Here is a 9,702-nt window from a genome sequence, read left to right as displayed (position 1 = left end):
TTTCTTCAGTGTATGTTGGCTCATATTTATTTTACTGTTTAACATTAGATGTGCTTTGGGTTTTACTTAGAGTTTGATGGTGTTTTTATGACCAAAAATATGCCTTAAGAACTTAACTCCTGTCAGCACCCAAGACCAAAAAGAATAAACCTGAGCTAGGAAGCTAAATTAGAGCTTCCAATAACATTGTGTGTGGGAGTGCACTGTGGGATGGAAAACATTATATACTAGAGGCCCAGTGCATGAAATTCGTGCATGGGAGAGGTGTCCCTCAGCCCAGCCTGCACCCTCTCCAATCTGGGACCCCTCAAAGGATGTCTGACTGCCCATTTAGACCCAATCCCAAGGGTCTAAACTGATCCTAACAGGCAGTCAGACATCCTTCTCATAATCCAGGACTGCTGACTCCCAACTGCTCCCCTGCCTGCCTTCCTGATTGCCACTAACTGCTTTTGCCTTCCAGCCTGATCACCCCTAACCACTCTCATGCCAGAGTGATTGATGTCTAACTGCTCCCCTGCCAGCCTGTTTGCCCCCAACTTCCCTCCTCTGCTGGCCTGGTCACCCCTAACTGCTATCCCCTGCAGGGTTGATTGCCCCCAACTGCCCTCCCTTGCAGGCCTGGTGCCTCCCAACTGCCCTTCCCTGCTGGCCATCTTGTGGTGGCCATCTTGTGTCCACATGGGGGCAGGATCTTTGACCACATGGGAGCAGCTATTTTGTATGTTGGAGTGATGGTCAATTTGTATATTATTCATTTGCCCTGAAGGGTGTCCTGGATCAGGGTGAGGGTTCACTTAGGGTGTGGGGCCACCTGGACGAGGGGCCTGTGATGATTTGCAGGCTGGCCATGCCTCCATTGGGTGAGGGTCCCAGCTGGGGGGCCATGGCCAGCCTGGGTCAGGGGCTAATGGCTGTTTGGAGGCTGACCACACACCCCAGCAAAGACTCTTACTCCATGGGGGTGTGACCAGCCTGGGTAAAGGGCTGAGGGCCATTTTCAGGGTGGCCACAGCTCCTTCAGGGTGGGGGATCCCACTGGGGTGCTTAGCCAGCCTGGGTGAGAGGCTGAGGGCCATTTTCAGCCTGGCCCTCTCCCCTAGCCCCCAGCAACCCAGGCTCTCAGGCTCTCCTTTTTTTTTTTTCCCTTTTTTCTTTTCTTTTTTTTTTTTTCTTTTTTTTTCAAAACCTCTTTGAGCAGAGGCCAGGGCCACCTGGAAGCAGGTATCTGGGATTTATTTATCTTCTATAATTAAAACTTTATAGCCTTGAGCTGAGGCCAGGACAGGTGTGAAGCTTGGCTTTTTCCATCACCGGGGGAAACCCAATCCTCCTGCTCACTCCAACTCTGTGGCTGCCACCATCTTTGTTGGGTTAATTTGCTTATTTGGTCCTGATTGTCTGGCAGGCATAGGGGAGATATGGTCAATTTGCATCTTTCTCTTTTATTAGTATAGATATGAAGAACTTAACTAAGAAGAGTTCCCACATAATTCAGTATTGATTTAAACTTACCATGATACATGCATCCTAATTGCATGAATGTCCCCTTTGCCTCTGCTCTAGAGTTTGTGTTTGATGGTGATAAGGTACAACATCACCTTAAAAGCAGCTGCAAAATGCTTGTGGTTAACCTTTACTCCCAACTCCAAGCAGAAGGGGTCACTGAGACTAATGGTAATGGTCTCCACAGCCTGTGAGCTCTCGGTTTTGAGACAGCTGGAGAGTTTTTAAGGACATAATACTCCCCAAAAGTACGCCTGCAAAGTGCCAGATTATAGCAGGATATCTAAACTGCTACTTATGTTAGTCTGTGAAGTAATCGCCAATCCGATCTCATAAAGGGAGCTCTTTTAAAGGGGACTGCATATAGCAAACAAGAATCATGTGCGTGCCCTAGCCAGTTTGGCTTGGTGGATAGAGAATCAGCCTGAGGACTAAAGGGTCCCAGGTTTGATTCCTTTTAAGGGCACATGCCCAGGTTTCAGGCTTAATCCCAAGTGGGGGATGTGCAGGAAGCAGCCAATTAATTATTCTCTCTCATCATTGATGTTTCTATCTCTCTGTTCCTCATCCTTCCTCTCTGAAATCAATAAAAACAAATTTAAAAAAAAAGAATCATGGGTGATCCTGAGAATTATCTGCAAGTACTGGGCACTCTGTAAGTTTGTTAAACTGATTACATGGAGAGAAAGGCCATACTGTATGATGATGTAGCATGCACAGTTGTGTGGATTGTGAGGGTGTGAGGGACACAAACCCAGTAACTATGGTCAACAAAATGGAAATGGTCCTGAGGAAGAAGGAAATGTCAATAAAATAAAAAAGACTGGGGGGAAAATAGAGCACAGTTATGGAGATGAACAGTAAGATATTTAAAAAAGAACAATATATCAAGAAAAGAAATGTAGGAATGATTAAAATGGTGCTCATATGATTTTAAATCTAGGAAAGGCAATGGAAATGGCCAAGTGAAAAGGTGAGTTTGAGGTCATAGTGAACGCAACCATTTTCTAGAGCATAATGTCCATTAGAGGCCAATAACCTGAGCCCTCATTTCCCAATGACTGGCCTCAGCCTTGGAGTCAGGCTTCTCTCCCACTTCAATAGACAGAATTAAGGCTCTGACCTCCTTTACTCTTTTATCAAGGGGGAAAATCCCACCCCAACACTGTAATCACTAAATATTTACCTATCCATGATCAAAAAAGAAAAAGAAGCAGCTTTGTTAGATGGACCATCAAAATGATAACTAAGAGCTGAATATGGCCAGAGTAATTACTACAATTCAGTGCACTCCCTACAGAGTTAAGAAAATGTCTGCAGCCCCATTATAAATCTTCTTATTGTTTCAGAGCCTGGACTAACAGATCTACTCTGTGCTATTCTGCAGCTCCAAGTAAATTGCATTTGGCACATTTTAGAATAAATTATGAATTCATTTCAAAGTTCCTGAAATGTAAGAGGGTGGTGATTGCGGTTTGGCGATAGATAGATCTGAATTACAAGGTGTTTGCCATCTCTGTATTTGTTGCTTCTTAATGTCACAGATGGCCTTTTACTTTTAAATAAGCACTTGGAAGCAGCTTAAGAGACTATAACTCACTGTACTTCATAGAAATACCATCCTGGCCAGAGGCAGGACAAGTTCTTTCCTACTTCTGACCTTCAGATTCTCTCCAATTGTTATTATATCTTGAAAGAATTTTATAAACCTAAAACACATAGCTAGCTCTTTACTGATATCTGATATCTAATTGGAAATTAATAGACAACTAAAAGAGTTCACAGTAAATATGATTTATCCACAGTGGCTGTGCACTTTCTCTAAATTAATTGATCGAACAATCAACATATCACATTTTTGGCAATCCTGATCAACCTGAGCCACAGGATGATTTTTCCAGCCCTTCACTTTGCTGAACTGATGAATTGCATATATTGTGATCAAAGTCAATGTAATGAGAATCTGAGAAGATTCTATTTAGCATAATTAATTTTAGTTTGTTTTGTATCTAATTTTGTTTTTTCACAAAACGGAATCTGTTGTTTGTGGCAACTGTTGTCAAAATTTCTGCTGCTAACGTTGGTAAGAGAAGCCCTGTGAAACGAACCAACATTCTGCCAGTGAGCAAAGGGGAGAGACTGTGAGTGTGCAGGATTAGAGCATACGTTTACTTCCATTTCAGAGAGATTTCGCTTATGACTTCATACCCTGTAAATTACTTTCACTCGATAGTTGAGACTCAGAAAATCTGGAAACTTTAATAAACTTCCCCAACCTTCACATTGCCCATTTAATATACTCTACATGTGGCAAACCCAGCCACCATCTCAGTATGACTCAATACATTAGAAAATGTATTAGTATTCTGTTGATTTATTTTGCTAGAACTTATGTAGTAACATATTTTAGAAAATAAGATTTCATGCTCTTCATCATTAATTTCAGTTATTTTATAATTATTCCACCCCTCAAAAAATTTTAAGGAATTATGATATTGAGATTTATGAACAATGTTTACTTCAAACTATCAGATATTTGTTAAAGAAATGCTGTTCCTTATCTAGTCATGCTCTGTGATTTATTTATTTTTTAAAGGTATTTTTTTTAATATATTTTATTGATTTTTTACAGAGAGAAAGGGAGAGAGATAGAGAGCTAGAAATGTCGATGAGAGAGAAACATCGACCAGCTGCCTCTTGCACACCCCCTACTGGGGATGTGCCCACAACCAATCTACATGCCCTTGACCAGAATCGAACCTGGGACCTTCCAGTCACCAGACCGAGGCTCTACCACTGAGCCAAACCGTTTCAGCAGGTATTTTTATTTATTTCAGAGAGGAAGAGAGAGGGAGAGGATGATAGAAACATCAATGATGAGAAAGAATCATTGATTGGCTGCCTTCCTATTGGGGATCAAGCCCACAACCCAGCATGCGCCATTGACTGTATTCAAACCCAGGACCCTTCAGTCTGCAGGCCAATGCTCTATCCACTGAGCCAAGCCAGCTAGGGCACTCTGAAATTTATTTTGTGCAGCATTTGCCATATAAAGCATCATGCAATTTCCCAGACATGGTGATAAATGAAAGATTACTCATCACTTTGGTTGATAATCACATTGTCTTTATGTAGGTTTAAAAAAAAAAAAAGACAAGACAAAAGCACAGGCAGAGAGAAAAGAGAACACTTGCAATACTGGAGGGAAAGAAAAAAAAAAAAACAGTGTAAGAAAGAATTACAAATCAGACCTTTAGTCCCTGTAAAGGAAAATATTCCTCTTGATTTCCCTTTAGGTTCACTGCTGCCACACTTTACTTCTGACCCAAGATGTGCGGGTTTTCCAAACATCAAGCAATCAATCTTTTGACCCCATCTGGGCATCTTACATCTTAATTCTGACATTATAAGACTGCCCCCCACCCAAATTCACACACCAATTATAAGTCTGAGGTTGTCACCTGTATTTCTGACCAACTGCCTATAAATTAGGGTTTCCATGGCCCCATCTTTGATTTCAACAATTTGTTAGAATGGCTCACAAAACTCATGCAAAAACTTATTTACATTTACCTTTTTACTATAATTAAAGAAAATAATAAAATATATAAATTAATAGCCAGATGAAGAGATATATAAGGTGAGTGTAGAAAAGTCCCAATTGCTGGAACTTGTACAGTTGAAGCTTTGATCAATTATTAACCCAATTTCCAGCCACTCATTTCTCTCTGGAAAATGAGGCTAAAAATTCCAAGCTTCTAATCAGGGCTTGGTCTTTCTGGTGACCAGCCTTCATTAAGAGTCTTCCCTTTAGAACAAAGGATACAGCTATCACCTAGGACATGTCAAGAGATTCAGAAGGTCTGTGTCAGGAATTAGGGTCAAAGACAAATATTAGCACACTGATGTTCCTTGTGTTCTTCTTACCTAAGAAATTACAGGGTCTAGTAGCTCTATCTTGGGACCAGGGGCAGAGAGCAATATATATTTCATAGTTCATTCCATAGTCTCTGGTCTTGGAATCCTCATAGCAAAATGATGTTCAACTCAAAATATGCTGGCGTATAACTAAAACTCAAGTCACTAACAACTATCCAGTCCATCATTGTCTTAACAGAGGCTCAACTCATGAAATTCATACAAGAGTAGGCCTTCTGCAGAGGTGTGGCACCAAGATTGGCCCAAGCCTCAACTCTGTGGCTGCCTCTGTGGAAGAGGCAACACTAGAACCAGGATTGCGCAGCCTCCTCTCTCACTGCCTCTGTGGAAGGGGCCATGGCTTGAAGGACCTGCCTGCTTGAAGGACCCTCCCACACCAACTCTGCAAAAGTGGCCATGGCCCTGCCCTCTCACGCCACCCTACCCTCTCCTGCAGCCCCTGGATCTCCCAGGGTCCTGGCCTCTCCTGCAGCGCCAGGCTCTCATGGCCTCTGTGAAAGGGGCCACAACACTGAACCAGCCTGTGCGGCCGCCTCTCCTGCACCACTGGGCCTCAGCATTTATAACTGTGTGGCTTTGTCTAGAAGGATGTCCAGAAGACAGAAGACATCCAGTCTAATTAGCATATTACCCTTTTATTAGTATAGATGAGAATTTCTCCCAGGGTGAGGCCACTCGGTTTATTAAGCTCCTATTTGATGCTATTGTCTCAGCAAATATATGGCTTCACCCTTTCAGACTAAAAGACTAGCTAAAAGACAGTATAATCTCTTTCTCTGAACCTTTTTTGAAGCGTTAATGTAATATTGGATTCCCCCACACACATTTAATAACTTATTTGTTTATGTCTTTACCCTCAGCTACTATTCTTTCTTCTCTTCCTTTATATCAAGATGTACCCACTTTTGGAAGGAGTATTGGGTTTGGTTACTGTGCTGGCCTAGATTTCAGGCAACAATGCAAGACTAGCAAGTGTCTGCCCGAGGTTCACTCCTTTCAGATGGGGTGGGTTACACAGGTACAAAACTAGTGAGCATTTTTTATCATCAGGTTATAGAGCTGCATTCTCTGTTAACCCTAAATATTTGGTTTTGTGTTTTTTTCCAGATGGGGTGAGGATATAACCCACCTTATCAGGCTCTTAGGAATTCTACCATAAAAGTTTAGAGGTACAATTTCTTACTTAGAAAGTGTCCCTACTCCCAGTATAGTAGCAGCAGCCCTGGTCCTATGACCATGACATCATTTAGAAGAAAAAAAACAAACAAAACAGTGATATGTGGAAAAAAGAAAAAAATGTATAGTAATTTTCATACCAGCATCTCCTTGAGAACTGCATGGTTATGCCAGTATCCTTCCCCATCTCTCTGCCCCAACTCCACCAGAAAAGCAGAGGAATATCCAGTGGGCACCCCTGACCCTCCCACATGCTGACTGCTAAGTATATGCACACACTTTAGAAGAATATAAGGAATATAAGTCAGTGCTTCATGACTTTACCCCTCCCTCTCTGTCCTGCATTTCAGACAACCAATGGTGCAATGGCCAGTTCCAGTTCTCTATCAAGCCCCTCTTCCAGCCTCTGAGATGAACGTCTCTCTGCACGTTGTTGGACATTAAGTGTGTTTCTTGGTCTGCCATGATGGTCAGAAAGTTGGAGACATAACTTTGTTCTTTTTCAAGATTGTTGGGCTATTAAGGATCCCTTGTCAATACATGTAAATTTTAGGATGGGTCTTTTCTATACCTGCAGATATGCCATTGGGATTTTAATAGAAATTACATTGTATTTATAGATAACTTTGGGTAATATTCACATCTTAAAAATGTACTCTTGAATTTGGTTTGCTAATATTTTATTGAAGATTTTTGACTCAATATTCATCATATATATCAGGTTTTTATTTAATTTTATTGTAGTGTTTTTGTCTGGCTAAGATAATGCTGGCCTCAAATAATGAGTTTGGGAGTATGTTCATATCTCTAATATTTTGGAAGAGTTTGAAGAGAATTAGTGTTAACTCTAAATGTTTGGTAGAACTCACTTAAAATGCCATCTTGTCCTGGGCTTTCTTATACTTTTTAAAAAATCTTTTCTCATTGATTTCAGAGAGGAAGAGAGAGGGAGAGATAGAAATATTAATGATGAGAGAGAATCATTGATAAGCTGTCTCCTGCATGTCCCCTTCTGGGAATCAAGGCTGCAACCTGGGCCATGTGCTAGAACCTGGAATCAAACCTGTGACCTCCTGGTTCATAGGTTGATGCTCAACCACTAAGCCACAGCAGCCAAGGCCTGGGCTTTACTTCATCAGAATGTTTTAATTACTTCAGAGTGATAGTTCTGTTCAGAATACCTATTTATTGATGATCCAGATTTGGTAGTCTGTGTCTTTCTATAGTTTATCTATTTCTTCTAGGTTATCAATTTGCTGACATGCAATTATTCATGTATTCTCTTGTAATTCTTTTTATGTCTGTGGCACCAGTTGTTTTTTTTTATATATATATATATTTTATTGATTTTTTACAGAGAAGAAGAGAGAGGGATAGAGAGTTAGAAACATCAATGAGAGAGAATCATCGATCAGCTACCTCTTGCACACCCCCAGGAGGGATGTGCCCACAACCAAGGTACATGCTCTGGAACAGAATCGAACCTAGGACCTTTCAGTCGACAGACCTACACTCTATCCACTGAGCCAAACCATTTTTGGCTATGTCACCAGTTTTATCCTCCCTGCTTTCTTACTTCAGTTATTTGAGCCTTCTTTCTGTATTTTAGTTAATCTAGGTAAAGGTTTGTCAACACTGTTGATCTTTTCCAAAAAATAACTCAGTTTTACTGATTTTTTTCTATTGTTCTTTTTATTTTATAATTGTTTATATTTGATCTAGTCTTTCTTTGTTATTTCATTTCTTCTTCTAGTTTTAAATTTACTTTGTTCTTCTAATTCCTTGAGATATAAAATTAAGTTGTTAATTTGAAATACTTATTTTAATTTTATTTATTATTTAAAGTTTTACAAATAGCCCCTCTTTCCCCCATTGACCCTCTCCACCCCACTCCTATACCCAGGCCTTCCCCTCTCTATTGTCCGTCCACAGGCTATGCATATATGCCTATAATTTCATTGGTTTTTATCTTGTAAATTTTCTCTCAATGCTTTTTTTATTGCACCCCATAAGTCTTGTTATGTTGGGTTTATATTTTCATTTGTAATAAAATATTTTCTAATTTCTTTTGTACTTTATTCTTTATGGTTGCTTATTTAAGAGTGTGTAGTTTAATTTCAATGTATTTGTGTATTTACTAGTTTTCTTTCTGCTACTGATATCTAGTTTAATTCTATTGTGATCAGAAATAAATACTTTATATGAGTTTAATCTTTTTAAATTAGTTGAGACTTGTTTAATGGCCTAACATGTTGTCTACCCTGCTGAGTGCTCCATGTGTGCTTGAGAAGAATATCTATTCTGTTGTTTTTGGGTCGAGTCCTCCATAGATGTTTGTTAGGTTCAATTAGTCTATAGTACTGTTGTTTGTCTTTTGTTTCATTACTAGAGGCCCAATGCATGAAATTCATGCAAGAGTAGGCTTTCCTTCCCCTGGCTCCTGGCACCAGCTCCCTCTGGCACCTGGAACCTGGGCTTCTCTCCGGGACCCGTGATTCTCTCCGTCCACCAGCAGGCACCTGGGACCCAGGCTGGCTTCCCTCTGGCCCCTGGCAGGCCCTTGGGACCTGGGCTTCCCTCGCAGCCCCTTACAGCCCAGTCTTTGTCCAGAAAGACTTCCAGTCTAATTAGCATGTTATGCTTTTATTATTATAGATTAATCTTCTCTCTGGTTGTTCTATTCATTATTCCTAGTTTTGTGTTAACATCTACTACTATTATAATGCTGTTGTCTATTTCTCTCTCAATTGTATCAACGTTTGCTTTATATATTTAAAATCTCTAATAGTTGGTGCATAAATATTCTGCCAAATGAAGTTATATTTCTAGGCATCCTGGACCTAATTGCTCTTAATCCAATCATCCATAAAGTGAAAAATATAGATTAATTACAAAGAAAGAAAAAGAGAGAGAGAGAGAGAGAGAGAGAGAGAGAGAGAGAGAGAGAGAGAGAGGAAGAAAGAAAGGAAAGAAGAAGAAAGAAATAGAAATAAACCTGTGCAGCAGAAATAATTTGTGGAAGTCAAGAATTTATGATGCTTTTCTCTAAAGCATATGCCAATGCTAAAATGAATCCTTAAG

At 40.3% G+C, this 9,702-nt stretch overlaps 1 long non-coding RNA gene across 1 annotated transcript; it reads right to left on the bottom strand.

The window, feature by feature from the left end:
- Positions 1 to 763: 763 nt before the first annotated feature.
- LOC118723783 lies at positions 764 to 8,063 on the bottom strand. Its single transcript, XR_004989372.1, has 3 exons — positions 8,052 to 8,063; positions 4,245 to 4,249; positions 764 to 1,092 (listed from the first exon to the last, which is right to left on the bottom strand). It is a non-coding gene; the product is annotated as an uncharacterized LOC118723783 (long non-coding RNA).
- Between the last annotated feature and the right edge of the window lie 1,639 nt (positions 8,064 to 9,702).

Source organism: Pipistrellus kuhlii, unplaced genomic scaffold (assembly GCF_014108245.1).
Source record: "Pipistrellus kuhlii isolate mPipKuh1 unplaced genomic scaffold, mPipKuh1.p scaffold_m20_p_2, whole genome shotgun sequence".
Lineage (NCBI taxonomy): Eukaryota > Metazoa > Chordata > Mammalia > Chiroptera > Vespertilionidae > Pipistrellus > Pipistrellus kuhlii.
This window is presented reverse-complemented; position numbering and strand designations above follow the sequence as displayed.